This window comes from Pleurodeles waltl, chromosome 4_1, assembly GCF_031143425.1.
Source record: "Pleurodeles waltl isolate 20211129_DDA chromosome 4_1, aPleWal1.hap1.20221129, whole genome shotgun sequence".
In the NCBI taxonomy this organism is placed as follows: Eukaryota; Metazoa; Chordata; class Amphibia; order Caudata; family Salamandridae; genus Pleurodeles; species Pleurodeles waltl.
Genome location: NC_090442.1, coordinates 812447557 through 812466900, shown reverse-complemented (window position 1 = coordinate 812466900; position 19344 = coordinate 812447557). Strand labels below are relative to the sequence as shown.

The 19344-nt window shown below is 43.0% G+C and overlaps 1 protein-coding gene across 4 annotated transcripts in view; it reads right to left on the bottom strand.

Moving 5' to 3' along the window:
* CAPS2 (calcyphosine 2) overlaps window positions 1-19344 on the bottom strand; it is a 925516-nt gene that overhangs the window by 375394 nt on the left and 530778 nt on the right. The gene's annotated exons all lie outside the window — the stretch shown is intronic.

The following is a 19344-nucleotide window of genomic DNA, read 5'->3' as shown; positions in this document are numbered from 1 at the left end:
GAAAAATAAATAAAAGTATTTTCCATACTGTAATAATGTCAGACACCAAGTGTGAGTTTCGCACTAGACTGTGAGTGACACCAAGCATGGTAAACTAACATGGCAAGGTACTCCAAATTATTACAAAGCAGTTAAGCAAACATTTCAACTACTTAAAGGCTAAAGCATTTAGTGCTTAGGTTATATTAATCAACCCATGGATTCATAGAAATGTTAAACTGCAATTGCTCAACTAAAAAGGGAAAAGCCTTATGGCTGTGCTCAGTTATTTGTCCACTCCCAACGTCAACTGCTAATAAACATTAATTTTGTGTGCCGCATCCAAGGCATACAAGCCAGTATGCAGTGTCAAAAACCAGAGTCCAGTAGGAAAAGTGTCAGTGTACTAATCTACACGCTCCTGCCACACTGCATTTCTGTTTGGTCACAGAAAAGTCTGTGCACGGCAGTGGTTGGAATAACTTATGGTAATGAAACTTACTATACCTTAAAAAACAGAAATTCACTGAAACAAAACCAAAGGTTACATGGACATTATAGTTAGGAAATATATTTAAAAAAAACAAACAGAAATTCACTTAAAAAAACAAATGTTACAGGGACTCACATTTTAACCACACAAAACAATACAAATTCACCAGTTATAGTTATAGTTACCTCAAGTAACTAACTCGTGCCCTTCTGAGTACTGGTTGTTATATACAAAAAAGATGAGATGTTCTGTGACAGGATTAATAGCTGTCCCTATCTGAGCATCCTTTTTCTGATTGACTCAGAGGCAGTATATACTGCCTGAATACAATAACTTTTTCTCAAGTGAGTTTCACATGAAGGTGTGTTTTCACCAGAAAGCCTGTAGCACTGACTGTGCCACCTACACAGCAGTCCCTTTAAACATGTCTTAGGCCTGCCACTGCAAAGCCTGTATGGGCAGTTTTCAAGTGGTATTTTGACCTGGTTTGTGTACCCACTTGCCAGGCCCAAACCTTCCTTTTATTACCTGTACGTCAACCCCTAAGAGAGGCCCTAGTACCCCAAGGGCAGGGTGCAATATATTTGAAAATTTGTCATGTACATTTAAGTCTAACATGTCCTGGTAGCGCACAACTCTCAAATTTGTTTTTCACTATTGCAAGGCCTATCTCACCCATATGTTAATATTGTGATTGCTTTAAAACATCTTTTAAGTGTAATTTCTAATTAGGACAAGATACAAATGTGGAGTTTAGTGTCTTGGGACTAACAACGGAAAACCACAACTCACGATGAAGTTGGATTCTGAATTGTAAGTCCACTTAGAAAATTGGCATTTTCTGACAATAACCACTCTGTGTATCTGCCTGTCTCTGAATACATGTCTAGGGAGGGTGAAAACTGGGCCTTGTGCATTCCCTCTAGACAGCCACACACAATGGTAGATTAAGTGTGACTTGATGGGCCTTAATGGGCTATTAACTGGCTTGATGAGGGGGCGGAGCTGAGAACTGCCTCACTTACACCTGAATAGGCTTGTCCTGTCCACACACAATAGGGCCTAACAACCCTGCATTGTCACTCCAGCCAGCTTGGAGCTAGGACAGGGGAGTCAGGGCATCCGTGCACTTCAAAGGCATGCTTCTAGATGCTTCTACCACCTTCCAGAACCAGGGCACCAAAGTATAAATACTTGACCTCAGTCACCACCACATCAGTACACTTCTGGACCTATGGATACTCTGCCAGGGAGAAGCATCGCTGTGCTGCTGAAAGAACTGCCAGTCTGCTGGACTGCTACTTTTCCCGACGACTGTTTTGCTGTGCTGACCTGTGCCTGCTGCCCTCTTGCCTGGGAGTGAGAAGGACTGGAGCTGCATCTCTACAATCCAGAACCCAGAGTGACTCAAACGGGCAGCTGACTAGCCTCCTGTTTTCTGTAGTCTCAGGGACACAAGATCTCCAACCAATCTGCTCTTGCACCTGGACTCCCATCTGTCAGTCTGCCCTGCCAACAGGTACCATCCTAGTCTTGGATCCTTGGAAGGTGGCCTAAGATGCTCTGCCCTCTGTGTCTGATGTATTCCATACTGTATTTGAACAAGAATCTCTCCACGTCCTTTGTATGTTTTCAGTCTCAGGTTTGGATATCTTTGGTTTTATAGATTAGAGATGCTGTGTGGGTTTTTGAAGGCAGCGTCAACAATCAGCTAATGTATCTTTTTAACATCCTGAAGCGTCACTTTTAATGTTAGAAAGTTATAGAAGTCTATAGGTTGGAGACCAAACTTTTCAGCTAGCATAGAAAAAGATACAGGGTGTCCAGGATGAATATTAACTTTGGCATAAAGGATTCCTGCAGATTCCTGCCTACAAGAAGTGAGGGCAGGGTCGATTTTAATAGATTTATTAAACCACAAGGATGCACACTCTGAGCTCTTAATTGTATTATTAAAACAATTGGCTAGGTGATTGATAGCTAAAACAGAGTCATTGATAATGTGAAAGGAGTGCAGTACCTTAATGTGTTTAGTTGTTAAGACACTAATAAGAGAAAGCGGGTGGACCAATTCTGACTCAATTGCAACCCAAGCCGGGTGATCTATAGATCTACTTGCTAAAAAGTCTGTTTGATAATTTTAAAAATTAGGAAAATGCAGGGCCCCAATGGTTTTTGACAAGTTGGAGTTTGAGGAAAGATATTCTTGCTCTTTTACCCTTCCAGATAAATGCTGATAAAGGTAGTAATAAGGGAATTGTAAAAGGAAATAGAAAGGTTGGCTAGGAAGATGCTAAGGAAAAATTAATTTGTGGTGTGAGTATCATTTTAACAGCTTCAATCCGCCCCCACCATGTAATCTATTTTGGTAACCATGTTTCTGTTAATTACTTTACTTTGGCTAGTAAAATTGCTTCAGTATGGTTTCTGGTCTCAGAAATCGTGGCAGCAAAATCAATCCCCAAATACTGTAGCTTGTGTGGCTGCCATTTTAAATTAAAAGTGGTTGCCATGTGTGAAAGACGAATAAGTTACTTACCTTCGGTAACGCTTTTTCTGGTGGATACATTAACTACCTGTGGATTCCTCACCTAAAGAGTTCTCCCCTCACGCCAGCTTTGACTGAAATTTCTTCTAGCTCTGCACGTCGACAATGACATCACAATAGCCTGACTCCAGGCGACCCCCCAGTGAAACCTTTTCAAAGGCTGTCTCTGCATTCAAGGCCATGGCCAAGGAGAGAGAAGATGAGTTTGGCTTTTCGATTACCTGACAAAAAGTCATGATATTATCCAGCTGCCAAACACCTCTTACCAAAACCTGCTTGTGAGGGGTGAATGAAGGACTGAAGGATCTTTTCCAGTCTAAGGGCTAATATCTTAGTATAGATTTTATAACCAGCATTCAGTAGGGAGATGGGATGGAAGATTTTCATCTGCAATGGATCCTCCTCTTTGTTCGGAATTACTACTACATGGGATTCAGTGATAGACCTGAGAGCTCACCTTTCACATCAAAATTGTTAAAGAGGGTCAAGAGGTGAGGCACTAAGATATGTTTAAAGTTTTGGTAGAAAGAGGTTGGAAAACCATTTGGACCAGGGGCGTTTTATGGTTGAAGAGATTTGATGGATGTTAAAAATTCCTCTTGTGAGTCTGGATTGTTAATAGTTTCCAAATAATCGTCTGAAGGAGTGTGAAGGTCAAGAGGCTCCATGAATTATTTTGGCATGTTTCTACATTGGAATTACCATTTATTTGTGAACGATTATAGAAGTCTGAATAGAATTTTTGAAAAGCTTCTATTATTTTATCTGGATCTGTTTGTAAGCTGGTTTGGTCTTTAATAGCTGCTACACAGACATATTGTTTTGTATCCTTAAGTGTTAATGCAAGCAATCTCCCAGCTTTATTGCGTTCTAGAAGATTATTAGCTTTAAGTTTATTAGACCAAACATGTGCTCTATCACTTAAAAATGTGTTGTTTTCATATTTATGATGTTTTATTTTGATTTTTATTGAGGGATCAAGAGGGGCGATCCTATTTTTTTCCAGGGTGTCTATTTGTTTCTCTAGCAGATTTAGTTTTGCATGGAAGTGTTCATTGTTAATTGACTTTATGGCAATCAAGTCCCCCCAGACAGTGTCTTTCTTGGAATTCCATACTATTTCCATATCCATTCCTGAAGTAACGTTCTCTGTGAAAAACTTAGTTAGGGACTGAGCAATGCAATTCTTTGACTCCGGGTCCAGTAGCACCTCATCATTCATTCTCCACAAGTTAGATTTATTTTGCTGTGAAGGGAAATTAAAAGTTATTGTAATATGAGTGTGGTCCAAGAAGAGAACTGGCTTGATAGTTGGCTATACGGACAAACGGACTAGGTTTTTGATCATAAAGACATAATATATTCTAGATAGACTACTACGAGTAAAAAGTAAAGTCAGAGCTGCGGTTTTTAAAATGATAGCACTCCCTAAGTTTCTATATATTTAGTAAAACACACCATAGCAGCTACTCCAAACGCTCTTTAAGGAAGTAGATGCACTGCTACGGACACTGCTGTGGCAGGGAGGAGCGGCGAGAATAGCGCTCCCCCACCTTCAACGGTCAGTATATGAAGGAGGTATGGCACTGCCTGCCCAAAGTACGTAGATACTATGAGGTAGCACACCTATTAATGAATGGGCCTTTACCCTGCGGACACACCCGGCGCTCCCAATGGATAGGGGAGATGATGGGGGCTAAAGGCTACTTACATGTCCTGTAGTGGGGGAAACTGAGGAAGGATGCCCCTCCAGTCACAAGGCTGAAAGTGGCGATATGGCATCAGATTCATAGAGTCATGAGGTGGAGGGGCTGCACCATTCACAATACTACAGATACCTTCAATTGAGACATGCATTAAAAGTGCAGATTGTAGCAGAGGAAGAAACCATGGAGTCCACCCCCTAGAAGATAGGCTTCTAGAAGCCCCCGTCCCAGGGAAACAAGTATAGTGGACATGCCAAACACTCATGAGAAACATCCAGAAAGACTTGAATATATTGAGGGACAAAAGGCAGGAAGATCTGGGCAACTTGGAAGATGATGAATGGGCAGAGGCGCTGCAATTTACCTAGACAGGTAGTGATTAAAGTCAGGAGTAGACTAACACAGTTAAAAATACTACATAGAGTGTACTACACTAGAACACAACTACCATGTGGGGGACTCCCTAACGTGCTCTGTCTCAGACAGTGTGGGCAGGATGGAACATCACCGACTGCCGAAGGCGATGAGAGTCTGAGTCAAAGTCCACCATCATTCAGAAGGGGCTACAGGACACATTAGCGAAGATAGTATCAGTGTCTTTAGATAAACCTAGGACTCCTGTTGGCCAAAAGGGAGATAGCACACAAATGGTGAGCAGATGGACCCCCTGAGATGATGGATTGGGAGCAAGAAATGGACATATGCTGCACGCAAGAGAAAGAGATCTATAAGTGCATAGGGTGGCCTAAGAAGTTTGATAAAGTATGGGTCGGATGGAGCAGTACATTGGATGACTGAACATGGCAACTTGAGGGAGGAGCGGGAGGGCAATGTGTTTCATTGAGTTTGTTTGTGATTATAAAATCAATAAAATACTATTTAAAAAAAAAAGTAAAGTCACTACCAATCAGGTTGTGTAGTCTCCAAATGTCAATTAAGTCACTGTCTTCTTTTAGTTTGTTAAGATGAGTATGAGACCGGTTAGGCCTGCATGTAAACTGTAAGAGTCTATCCAAAATGGTGTCAAAAAGGAGACTGAAGTCACCTGTTGAGATAAGTTTACTGTTTTTAGGAAGTTCTTGCAGCTTCTGGCTCAGAGAGGACCAAAAAGGTGGGTCGTCGGATATTGACTATAAAAAAAGAAAAACGTTTTTCCTCAGTTTACAGAGTAGTCATCTAGCCTCCTTGTCATGAGTAGATAGGACAATTGAACATTTAGCCTTTTTCGCAATTAGAGTAAACACACCATTCTTTTTCTTAGTAGCAGGAGAAAATATGTAATCAAAGACCCATGAATTTGCATACGAGCTTCAGTCACCTGCAGCTCTGTTCTCCTGAAGAACTATAATATCAGCTTTTAATTTATGACAAGAGTCCAATACCTTATTTCGCCTGATTGGATGATTGAGAAATAATTTAAAGAGATTTTTGAGCCATCATAGGATAATATGGATCTGGTCATTTTTCAACTAACATAGCAGTGTCTCTAAGGATGAGGCGAAAAGGTAAGATATACAAAGGAGCAAGAAAGCAAAGATCAGGAAGCTTCCAGAGAAAAGCAAGAACAGTAATATAATTTTGCTGCAAATAAACAGTATAAAGTCCTTCCTTGTTATCAGAAACAACATTGCCCCAACTTTAAAAAGAAGTAACCAGAACATCAACAAATAAAATCTGAAATACTCCCTCCCCAAACCCTCACAACCAACCACCCCTCCCAACATCCCTAAAGCCAAAACAGGAGCCATGAACGCCTCAGTGGAGAGGGCAGAACCAGATTCAAGGTCAGGACATGAGCGTAACTGCATTAAGAGGGACTACAGTGTACATAACTTGAAAGCAGTCAGAAGTTATAGAGTAACATAGCATTGTTGTAAAAATAATTTGGAGGCACAAAACTAAGAGGAACATTCTAATTATTCAAAAAGAAAACATAAGTAGACACCTAAACTGAGAAATGTCAGACGTTTGATAAAGGAAGGTGATCAAAAACTATTATTTGGGAGAGTAACAGTTCTAACTCCTACATTTAAAGCAATATATCTAATGAGTATCTCCATTTAGCTATGCAGAGGTAGGTGATGCATGTAAAAGGAGTAGTGAATAGATTTAGGAGATGTGAAATTCCCGTATAACTTTTTCATGAAGAGCAATTATTTAAAGGATATCATCATTGGACGTCGGTTGGATGGCAGATGAAGACATCCTCTAACACTGAGGTGTTGTGGATACAAGTTAATGTGTCATTTGCAAATCTGACAATTATCCCAGAAACATCTTCAACTTCTTGGGTTCATCAAATAACCGTGGGTTACCCCCGAAGACACTCTTCATCTTGGCAGGACCTGCTAAGGTGATATTCAAGGATCTGACTTCCGGATGTAATGTCAGAAATGTTTTCTTCCGTTCAACTTCAGACTTTGCGCAGAGTTGAGAGATTCCTCTTCTGTGACCATTCAAGAGAACAGTTTTGACTTGTTTTGTCTGTTCCAAAATCATTTCTGCAAGTTAGAATTGAAGTGGCCGAAAGACAAGGGCTTAATGACGACTGGGTTATATAGTGTTGAAATCATATGAGTGCTTTTGATCTCAAATGTACCATCAAAGGATATATCCAGCACATGTGGAAACATTGTTCAAGGAAGGTTACACAGGACTTTTCTTTGTTTTCCGGGTTTTCTGGGAGTCCAGAAATTCTTAAATTTCCCCTTCTATTTCTGCCCTTTAGTGACAAAATGTCTTCTTCAAACGAGAGAACTTTAAGAGTATTTGAGTTCTTTATGCAAGAGTTTTGTTTATCTTCTTATGTCCGATAAGACGTGCAAAGAACCAAGCTTAAGGAGGATAGTTTTGCAGTTATTGACAAGATCATGTTTCCCTTTGATTGGGAAATCTGGTGATGCTGGGTCCTGCTTGGTACATTTCTGAGCAACTTTTGATTCTCTCTGATCTTTTGATCCTCTGTGTTCATCTCTGGTAGTTTTCTCTTTAGTGTCTACCATTCTCAATTTGCCGGTGTATTCACGATGCTGATATGTTACTTAAGTGTACACAGAGTTCCTGGAAAGACTAGACAACAACCACAGTGGTCACGATCAAATATTGCGTTGTGGTCTTCTGGCTCTTTGTAGTTGGCTCCTTTATTGCAGTTTGTGGAGATTAAATAAAACTTTAGTGGTACAGTGTAGATGGGGGCGCAGTCCGAAAAAAGCGAGGATATCCTTAATCAGAAATGTATAGATGTTGAAAGCTGTATCACGTGCTTAACCGAGACGGTTGGAAAATTAAGACTTCAGTCTAGAGGTGAGCTACACTCTGAATGCCTTGTCTGGGTTCAAAAGCGTTTGCATGTTTCTTTACATTTCTCAATCTGCTACATAATATTCCTATGATGCAGAATAACTGTGAATGGAATTAGTAGTAGAGGGAGTAACCGTATTCAGAATTGAATAGATAAGATTCACAGAACTATAACGGTACTTAGCAAACAGGAAGACTAATGCATAGACACACATTAGATTTGTCCACAATTGCAATTGATTTGCTGAAGCAGAAGGAAAAAAATGAAATTTAGTTCAAAGCAGAGTAGAGTGTAGACAGTCAGTAATTGTTCAGGAATTATTCCATTATATGGCAGAGATAAGCATGCATCAAAACATCTTAGTCCTCCCGTTGAGTCACGGGTGCCATTTTACGTGCCACATTAGGCAGTTAACAGTAAATGTTTTGTTTGCTTCAGTTGTGGGATTGCGTTAAGATAGCTCATGGTGGATTAGACTGGATATTAAATAGTTGCTCAACTATTGTTCCGTTAAACCACTAGAACAAGTGTGCAGGAAACAAATAGGCCTCTGATGTGATCGCGGGCGCCATTTTGTGTGCCGCGTTAAGCATTAGGTGATTGACTTGTGTTTACAGTCTTAATGATTTTCTGACAGCTTAAATCATTAAATAGATGATCCGACCTAAAACGGTAGACAGAAGCAATGTGGTATGAGAGGAAATCTCAGTACAGCTTACTCAAAGCATGGGTGTCGCCCTTGTCCGTGAAGGAACAGGCGCCATCTTAATGCTGTGAGGCCAAGTCAGAGGTCGACTTGTACAGAAAGAAACTGCTTTTCACTACGCAAGAGCAAGACATTATTTGCTTGTCAGAGTCCTCATATAATTTGTTTGAGAGGCTGCTCTTGTGCAGAGCTCCGCACCTACGCAGATATCTCCGTCAGATGCATAAATACTTTACACATTGCCTCTTACGTTAATATTGCCTGCTCTGTGCCAAACTACCAGAGGATGAGCACATGTTAATTAATGGCGTGTATCTGACTTACCTTGACTAGGACTGTGGTTCCTTCTTGGACAGGGTGCATATCTCTGCCAACTAGAGACCCCAATTTCTAACAGCAGGTATTTGATGACAGCGATGAGGGCTGATTCAGTACTGTGACCAGTCCTGAAGACGGATTGCGAAGACTGCAATAAACCATTTAGTTTGATGTAAGGTGAGAGCTGCTGGTTAACAAGTTTCTCCAATCCCTTGGCCAAGGTAAGCAAAAGCGATATAGATTTATAGTTTGAATACATAAGAGGGTCAAGATTTGGCTTTTTTTAGTAGATGTGTGATTAAGGCTAGCTTCCAAGCTAAAGGAACAATGCATTCTGTCAAGGAAGCATTTAGAAGTTGAGTGAATAGCTCCATGACTGGCAACGCAAGCTTTCCCAATACGGGGGGGAGGACATAGGTCAATCAGAGAACCTTATCTAGTAGCTGCAAGCAAAGAACTAAATTACGTCACATCTAAAAGGATGGAAAACATTTGAGCTGCAAGTTGTGCTAAATGGAACTTCAGGAAGACTGTCTAAATAAATGCCTGAAAAGGCAGACTGAATGTCTGCTACTTCTTTTAAGAGAAAGTCTGCAATTTCAATGCACTGAATTTGTGAGAGTGGGGTAGTTGGGTTAGTATTAGCCTGGTCTGAGAGATTCTTAAATACCCTAAAAAGAGTTTAGGTAAACTTTTGGCCGCAGTGATTTTATCCAAGTCAAATTTGGCTCTAGCAGTACTATATTTTTTCTAATAATATTTTAAAGTCCTACTATACCTTAATTTCTCCTAATTTCTGTAAGTTTTCCACCAATCTCTTTCCAGGCCTTTACACTGTTTTCTGAGTTGGTGCCATGAGTCATTGTACCATGGAGAAGAATTTGATGATGTTTTACTAGTAGTGAGGTTCTGATCCAGGAATCTAAAAAGTGAATGCCGGATTCTACTGAATGACTCAGCGTGGGACAATTAACTTCAAGTAGAGAGTTAAGGACAGGAACACTAAGCTTAGACCAGCTCCTACCAGAACATGTTGTCTGATTCTCTCTTGTTCAGGCCCCTGGTTGAACTGTGAGAAAGGACGGTACTGCAAAGGGATCAGATCTTGACAGAGGAATAGGCTGGTCGGTCTGTAAAACTACTATGTTTGGTGAATATGGGATCCAACATACGGCCAGCTACATGAGTAGGGGAGTTTGCAATAAGACGAAGAGCCATGAAGTCTTCTATTATAGAAGAAGCTGTATTGCAAGCCACTTTGTCAAAATGGATATTAAGATCACCCAAAATAGTAAAAGTAGACAATTTAACAAAAGGTGATGCGAGAGCTTTGGAAATACTAGAGCTCTAATTGGCCGCATTCCCTGGTGGGCAACACATTAAAGCTCCAGACAAGGTGAAGTTCTTAGTAACAATAAAAAAAAGAAGAGCTTTACTGTCAGGAATTATCAGCTTATCTATTTTGCATGTAAAGTGTTCTTTAAAAACGATAGTAATACCAGCTCATTTTTTATTTTTGCGGTCTACTCTCAATTTCAATAGGATGAGGGCAGAACTATAATAATATCTGGCCCTGAAGCTTCATTAAGCCAAGTTTCTGTTAAAAACACCATTCCAGGACCATGATCCATAAGAAAATTAAAAATGCCCCAGTAATGTTTTACTAGTGAGTAGCAGTTCAGATTGAAAAACTTAAAGCCACTAAAATCCTGGGCAGAGTTAGCCTTACGATGCACAGGTTGGTCAATTGGAAAGGGCACAAACTTTAGGTGCTGGAGAGTAGTTGTGAAGTTAGAGTGCAGGCAGTTTCTGACTGCTACAGCTTGATCAAAATTGAGGAAAGGACAAGATCCTGCAGCAAAAGGGCGAAGAGAGCAGTTGAGAAGCGTAAGAACGCTTACCTAAAGAGGTAGAGGCAGCATTCCTAGCCTGTGGACCCATTCGGGCACAGGCGGGAGCAGACGGGCTTACTTTTGGTAGGCAGTGCAAGCCCTGTGTGAGCCCGCTGTTCGGCCGCACCACAGCCACGTTTATTAGTGCAAAGTGGTTCAGCACCAGGTAAACTTGGTGATCCAGCCATTTCGGGAGGCACAAGGCCTCATGGCACAAGGTCTGTGACCTCATTACACCCTACTTGCTGCAGTACCTCATGCTGGTGGTGTCCGTAAGTACTGTGCCAGTCTCCCTTTGATCCCTTGATGGCTGGATGGAATGCTTTCAGCACCAAGTGGATGGCTCTCAGCTCCAGAAGACTGATATGGAGTGGAGACTCGACAGAGACTGGAAATTCTGGCTTTCCCTTCAGGCGCTGAAGTCGGCATTGGTATCGACCTGCCCAGGCCAGGATCAGGTAAAGGCACTAAGGGTGGCCTCAGTACTAAAGTCGGGAGCGTAATAGGTACAGTGTGTTCAGCTGCTGTCAAGGGCAAACCCATCTGTGGTCATCCAAGTGGTCGGCCTCTCGGCTCCATGGGGCCTGAAGGCACACCAGGGGAGTCAGTAAAGAACAGTCAGAGCATGGCTGGGCAAAACTCTTCTATTTGGTGCGGAAAAAGTCCTCAGAAATGCTGGCTGTGCTGGAACCAGCAAAGAAATCTGCAGACTTAGGGAGTGGGAAGAGAACCAGTGGCACAACCTACGTGCTTCAACAGGGGAGTGGGAATGATGCTGAAGAACAGAATTCTGCTCCAAATTCTTAAGTTAACCTGAGGATTTAAAGCACAACAAAGACCAGCTTCATGAGCAGCCCAGTTGACTTCAGAATGGCAACAGGACTGGAAACAAGCTTTTGACTTGGAGCATGACTTAGGCCAGCCCCATTGCTCCGTCTTTGTGTGCTTGGTGACAAAGTTTCGCCTTATGTTCCCTGATCGCCTTTGGGTTCATCGACTTACTGCCCCCAAAGGTTTTGGAGTCCTGGTCCCTAGATACCACAGACATATCTGGTGGGGATCTGTCTTAGATATCTGTTTGTGATATTTTTTACAGGGCTTAAACCTGTTGTCTTAGGAGTTGACATCTCTTACACACTGTAGAAAACATTGGAAAATAAGCTGGGTTTGGACAGCATCAAGGGGGTCCCCACTCAGTGGACTGTACAAGAATGCACCCCACCCAGAGTGGTCAGGCCTTTCATCTTCAGCAACAAATCAAAGAAAAGAACTGTACTGTGGTGCAAAGATGCAACACAAAGAAGGAGGGGGGCATGAGTTTTGAGGATTCGGTAATCACAATTCTTAGGAAGGTAACAACCAGGACTGCAGGAGTTTCCGGTGAACATTACACACAAGACCTCATTGTAAGACACTGAACCATCACTTGACATCTGTCTGAAAGGCTGCCCCCCCCATAACTGTAATTGTTACCTTAGATACTGATGTATCAACTGAAGTACCCTGTGATGACTATCTACAGTATTGTGTTGTTTTTTTTAGAAGTACACTGATTGTACTTTGATTATTGAATGATATTGGATGCTCTATTGAAGGTTTGAATCCTAAACCCTGCACCACTTCCTGAGTAAGCCTTGGACTGCTTGACCTTGCAACCCTGAGGGTCAAGTGCTAAATGGGTATACTTGGTGTTCAGGCTTTGGCTAAATAGAAGGGTAAAGCTCCAGGACATCACTGGTAAAAGGTTCTGAACATAAAAATATGAGCCTAGTAACGCCAGTCTTTCCTGGGCCTCCCAAAAAGTTCCTCACACTAGTTCTCTTAATTCTATGTTTATATTTGTTCACCATTTCCGTAGATTTTTCTAAATTGGTTACAGATTTTATAATGTTTTCCAGCAATTATGCTGTTTGATACCAATTTAACCTATCATGAATTTCTCTAGGGAAAATCATGAAGCTTTTTCCATAGCTACTTGGGTTCAGCAGAATGAAGGGAGGAGGGTCACCCTCCTGAACTAATAACCCACTTCCTTACAGTATGGATTTGGAGAAGGGTAGCATTCAAACTCCCAACTATTTAGCAGGCCATTGTGCAGCAACCACTGTAAGTGCATTGGTTTGGCTGTGATGCTGCAGCAGTATTGTTTTAGGATTAAATGTTTCACATAACCAGGAACTTACAGCAGCATGGCAATTGTAATAAAGGCAAGTGATTGTAACCTCCAATTTGGGAGAGGCTATGTAAATCCTGCTCAATAAAGCTAAAACCAGGGGTTGTGGCCAACCAAGATGGCCAGCAACATGTCTTGAGCTGAGGCCCCTCGAGCCCATGGAAGATGCACAGGCATCCTGTGATTCCCCCCCCCCCCCCTGTGTGGTGCAACGCCTGCAGGGGGCCAGAGTCACAGAGGAGCACCTGACAGACTTACAGAGGTGGAGAAATGGCAAAATCAACATCACCAGAAGTCTATTCTGCAATGGAGCATGGTCGCGTGCCCTCCACTTAGGATGGTGACAGGGCCACTCTAATGGTGATTTGAGAAGGTTGGACCTCTAGTAAGTCTAAGAGGTGTTACTGGAGAACTCAGACAGAACTAGAACTGCTCCTGGTGTATGCAGAGAGGACATAAACACAAGGAGTATGCAGTTCCTTTTGGGAAAACAGAAAAGAAAAATGCAGATAGGTCGGCAGGGAACTGAGCAAGCAGATCCAATGGATCTCTCACACCCAGATAGGTGTCCTGTTTCATCATTAGGCAGCTTCTCGTTGGCTCGCACTGCGATGCACAACAGGCTAATCAAGGGGGCTCTTCGCTGGAAGTCTTTTTAAAATAAGAAGGTGATATAAAGTGGAGATAGAGGAACTCTATGTGTAAATTGGTATAAAGTAATTAAAAACAACTAGGAGGTACCTAAGGGAGTTTTAATGTGAAGGTCCTCTTACTACGAACAAATACAGTGAGTGGCTGAGTATAGGGGCAATGATGCAAAACAGCTCGTAAAGGTAGAGTGCATAAAGGTCGACATGTTTCTTGTCAGAGTTGTCACTATCGATCAGGGCAATTCACCAAGACCAATGAACCTAATCTATGAGTGATTGGGAAGGTGGATGTGCTATTTATACAAAAGTACCCAATCACATAAAAACTGTAACCGTCTGTAAGTAGGGTATACCTGCAGTTGTCTAAAACCCAACCTAGAGAAAGGGAAAAAAAAACAAAGATGGGGGTGAGAGAATGAATTAAAAACAAATCAGGGTATACTGACTGTCATTCTCTGGTCAAGAAATGATGCATAAGTCTCTCCTTATTCAATGCCTGCCAAAGATGAAATCACGACTATCGGCGAAAGTGAGCCATAACAAGAAAAACAGACACACACACAAGTGAAGTGACGCATTACATAAAGGTAATCTAAAGTGGATTAGGATCAAATAGACTATGGTTGTCGCAATGGTGGTGGAGCTTTCCCAAAATTGGTAAGTTACTGGCCTCATAGGTGATGGCAGAGTTTGTGCTAGCAGAGGCGGACAGGAAGTTAGGTGATTCACTGAATTATCTAGACGTGAAGCTTATGTAGTGCTGGGCTTTGGATTGAAAAAGGGCTCTGATGGTTGCAGAGGGAAGCCTCTGCCATGGGCATTGACCTGGATTTGCCTCCCCTGTAAGCAGCTGGCCTGCAGAGAGACTGGGGTGCACTGTTGACAATGGAGAGTTTCGCCAGCCAATACAGAGGAGGCAGACAGAATATGAGAAAGGCAGTAGGGAGTCTATATTTGTTGGGGGTAACCACTTAGAAATGTGGAGGTGGACGGGTGAGAGGGGGACACTGCTGAGATGAGCTGGGGCTTCTCTTCCTCATGCGCCCCAGCCTCACCTTCTCTATGCATCCCAGCAATATAGTGACTACTGGATGCTCCTCTGATTCTACCTGGAAGGTGGTGCCAGGAAAAGGATGAGTCCAGCACATATTTAGACAGTGACAAGTTCTTGGCCCCCTCGACAGAGAACACTGAGACCAAATAAGACAGAGTGGTGGACTCCAGCACTATATACTTTCAACATACTACTGAGTTATTCCACACAATAGTGGCGAGTAGGGAGGAGAAATGCTAAGTGATCTCTGGGTCCTATTCCCCTCACAGGCAGCTTGAATAAGGGCAGCTGGGCTCGATCACCCAGGCCTTGGAAGTGAATTGGTATCTAGGAAAGAATAAAACCTAAAAGAGTATCACTAGCTCACACTCGGGTAGTTTGGTCCTAGGATCCTCAAGTAAACCCTGCGCACCACATAAATGCAACAGGATTCGGAGATCCCGAGGAGATCCTGAGATGCACCTATAATCAAAACTTTCCCTCTACACAGAAACTGAGATTTTGGCCAACAAGGACAATCAAGTCAGAAAAGACACATAAAGAGTCAGCAACAAACAGCTTAGTGGGCAGACTACAAATATCCTGGAATGGATCATACACTCTTACCCCGGCTTGAGCAGGCTGACAGTAATATGGGGCACAACAGATCATTTAAAGCTTCCCAGTAAACTAAAAAGGATGAATATACAGAGGCTGTAGGCAGGAATAGGCAAAATATAGATAGATATATAAGAAAAATAGGAGAGAAAACAAACCCCTGTCAGTTGCAACAGAACCCTCCGGTACACCAATCGAACATTCTAAGCAAGCACTTGAACTGAAAACAGATGCCTTCTCCATTGAGGTAAACCTAATGAGGGTTAACCTCTGCAAAGTTAATGAATGCTATTTACAGACAGAGAAGAATGTAAGCAATCCGACCAAGGAAGTGGAAGGTCTTTGGCCACATAGATCAGGCAAAATATCTAGATTAACCCCTTCGCTGCCAGGCCTTTTCCCCCTCCTGTGCCAAGCCTTTTTTTGGCTATTTGGGGCAGTTCGCGCTTAGGCCCTCATAACCTTTTGTTCACATAAGCTACCCACGCCAAATTTGCGTCCTTTTTTTTCCCCAACATCCTAGGGATTCTAGAGGTACCCAGACTTTGTGGGTTCCCCAGAAGGAGGCCAAGAAATTAGCCAAAATACAGTAAAAATTTAGTTTTTTTCAAAAAAACGGGGAAAAGGGGCTGCAGAAGAAGGCTTGTGTTTTTTTCCCTGAAAATGGCATCAACAAAGGGTTTGGGGTGCTAAAATCACCAGCTTCCCAGCTTTCAGGAACAGGCAGACTTGAATCAGAAAACCCAATTTTTCAACACAATTTTGCCATTTTACTGGGACATACCCCATTTTTACGATTTTTTGTGCTTTCAGCCTCCTTCCAGTCAGTGACAGAAATGGGCATGAAACCAAGGCTGGATCCCAAAAATCACAACATTTCTGAAATGTAGACAAAATTCTGAATTCAGCAAGGGTTAATTTGTGTAGATCCTATAAGGGTTTCCTACAGAAAATAACAACTTTAAAAAAACAATATTGAAATTGAGGTGAACAAATCTGCAATTTTTCTCTACGTTTTACTCTGTAACTTTTTCCTGTAATGTCAGATTTTTTAAAGCAATATACTGTTACGTCTGCTGGACTCCTCTGGTTGCAGCGATATATAGGGCTTGTAGGTTCATCAAGAACTCTAGGTACCCAGAGCCAATAAATGACCTGCACCCTGCAGTGGGTTTTCATTCTATACCGGGTATACAGCAATTCATTTGCTGAAATATAAAGAGTAAAAAATAGCTATCAAGAAAACCTTTGTATTTCCAAAATGGGCACAAGATAAGGTGTTGAGGAGCAGTGGTTATTTGCACATCTCTGAATTCCGGGGTGCCCATACTAGCATGTGAATTACAGTGCATTTCTCAAATAGACGTCTTTTTTACACTCTCTCTTATATTTGGAAGGAAAAAATGTAGAGAAAGACAAGGGGCAATAACACTTGTTTTGCTATTCTATGTTCCCCCAAGTCTACCGATAAAAATGATACCTCAATTGTGTGGGTAGGCCTAGCGCCCGAGACAGGAAATGCCCCAAAACACAACGTGGACACATCCCATTTTTTTTTTTTTTACAGAAAACAGAGGTGTTTTTTGCAAAGTGCCTGCCTGTAGATTTTGGCCTCTAGCTCAGCCGGCACCTAGGGAAACCTACCAAACCTGTGCATTTTTTAAAACTAGAGACCTAGGGGAATCCAAGATGGGGTGACTTGTGGGGCTCTGGCCAGGTTCTGTTACCCAGAGTCCTTTGCAAACCTCAAAATTTGGCCCAAAAAAAAACTTTTTCCTCTCATTTTGGTGACAGAAAGTTCTGGAATCTGAGAGGAGCCACAAATTTCCTTCTACCCAGCGTTCCCCCAAGTCTCCCGATAAAAATGGTACCTCACTTGTGTTGGTGGGCCTAGCGCCCACGAAAGGAAATGGCCCAATACACAACGCAGACACATCACATTTTTTTTTTTTTACAGAAAACAGAGGTGTTTTTTGCAAAGTGCCTACCTGTGGATTTTGGCCTCTAGCTCAGCCGGCCAAGGGGGGGGCAGAAATGGCCTACAAATATTTGCCCCCCCACCCCGGGGAGTGACCCTTGCCTACGGGGTCGCTCCCCTTGCGTGACGGCGCAAAAAAAAAAAGATCCTCAGTGCCTAGTGGTTTCTGCCCCCCTTGGGGCAGATTGACCTAAAATCGGCCGATCTGCCCCCAAAGAGGTCAGAAATGGCCTAAGGGGTCGCTCCCCATCTCTAAAAAAAAAAAAATAATTAATAAATAAATAAAGAAATAAATTTGCCCTGGCGCCTAGAGGTTTCTGCCCCCCCCTCCCGGGTGCAGATCGGCCTAATAACAATAGGCCGAAATGGCCTAAAATAAATTTGCCCCCCACCCCGGGGTCCTACAAGGTCGCTCCCCTTGCGTGACGGCACAAAAAAAAAGATCCCTGGTGCCTAGTGGTTTCTGCCCCCTGTTGGACTTTTTGCCTTACGCAGGGTCATCCCCAGTCTTTTTGCCTCCTTCCTCCAGGTTTTTCTGACCTCTCGCTGTTGGCTCTAGGACTCTGAGCACTTTATCACTGCTGACCAGTGCTAAAGTGCAGGTGCTCTCCCATCTAAAGTTGATATGATTGGCTTATACCTAATTGGCATATTTAATTTACCTATGAGTCCCTTGTACAGTGGTATCTCTATACCCAGGGCCTGTAAATGAAATACTACTAGTGGGCCTGCAGCGCTGCTTGCGCCACCCACTGAAGTAGACTGTCAAACCTGTCTCAGGCCTGCTAGCGCAGGGCCTGTGTACGCAGTTTTCTGCCACAGGGGCCTGGAATCTAAATTTACTTGCCAGGCCCAGAACTCCCCTTTTACTACATGTAAGTCACCCCTAAGGTACGCCGTAGCTAGCCCTACGGGCAGGGTGCCATGTATTTAGAAAGGCAGGACATGTGCCATATTGCATGGCCTGTCCTAGTAGTGACAAACAGCCTAACTTGGTGTCTCACTGCTGTGAGTGCTGCCTTCTCATAGGATTGCATTAGAAATGCCTTGCCTTATGTGTAAGGGGTATTGCCTGATTTATGAGGGGTAGCCTAGGCGTGTTTGGTATGGTTGTGATGGTGATAATAAATGCTGCTTACTGGTGTGGGTGTATTTTTTATTACTATCACAGAAATGCCACTTCTAGAAAGTGCGCATTTATCTGTGCTTATGACTCTGGTGTTTTGCAGCTTGACTCCAATCCACGTCTGGGCAGAGTGACAGTGGGGCTTTGTGCATACTTTTCAGACAGCCTGTACACAGGGAGGGTGGAGGTGTCACAGAGGTGCATCTGCATACTGAATAGTTTTCCTGGGCTGAGAGAAGGGAGAGGCGGGGCACACCTGCATTTGAAAAGACTGTGCCCTGGCCTCACACAATAGGGTCGTTAACCCCCCACTGATGTTTGGAGCCTGTGCTGAGAGGAGAGAGTGGGCACTCCCAGAACCAGTTGTAACTGGCTGTAACCTCCTCTCCCTACCATTGTAAAACACAGTAAGAACTGACTATAAGTACAGGGAAATTTTCCCCACAATTTGGAGACTCTTGGAATCATCTTGGAACTGGACACCAAAGGCTGAAAGGACTCACCAGGAACCGCCATGGACTGCTGCTGCTGTGCTGACCTGTGACCTGCCTGGTCACTGTGAAGGACTTGCCACTTGCTGCCTTTCCCTTCTGCTGGCCTGTAGCTGGGCCCTCCACCTGAGGACCTTTTAAATAAGATCACTGCAGCGGCCCGGGAAGCTGGAAGAACACTCGCGCACCGCATCGGGAGCAGGCGAGTGTCTGCTCGGGCCCCAGGAGGGGTCCGATCTTCTTGTGGCTTCACGGCAGGACCAGGGGAAGGGGCGGGGAGTGCTCCCTTCCCCCTGGCCTCTGCGTTAGGAGCAGGACGCTCCTTTTCTGCT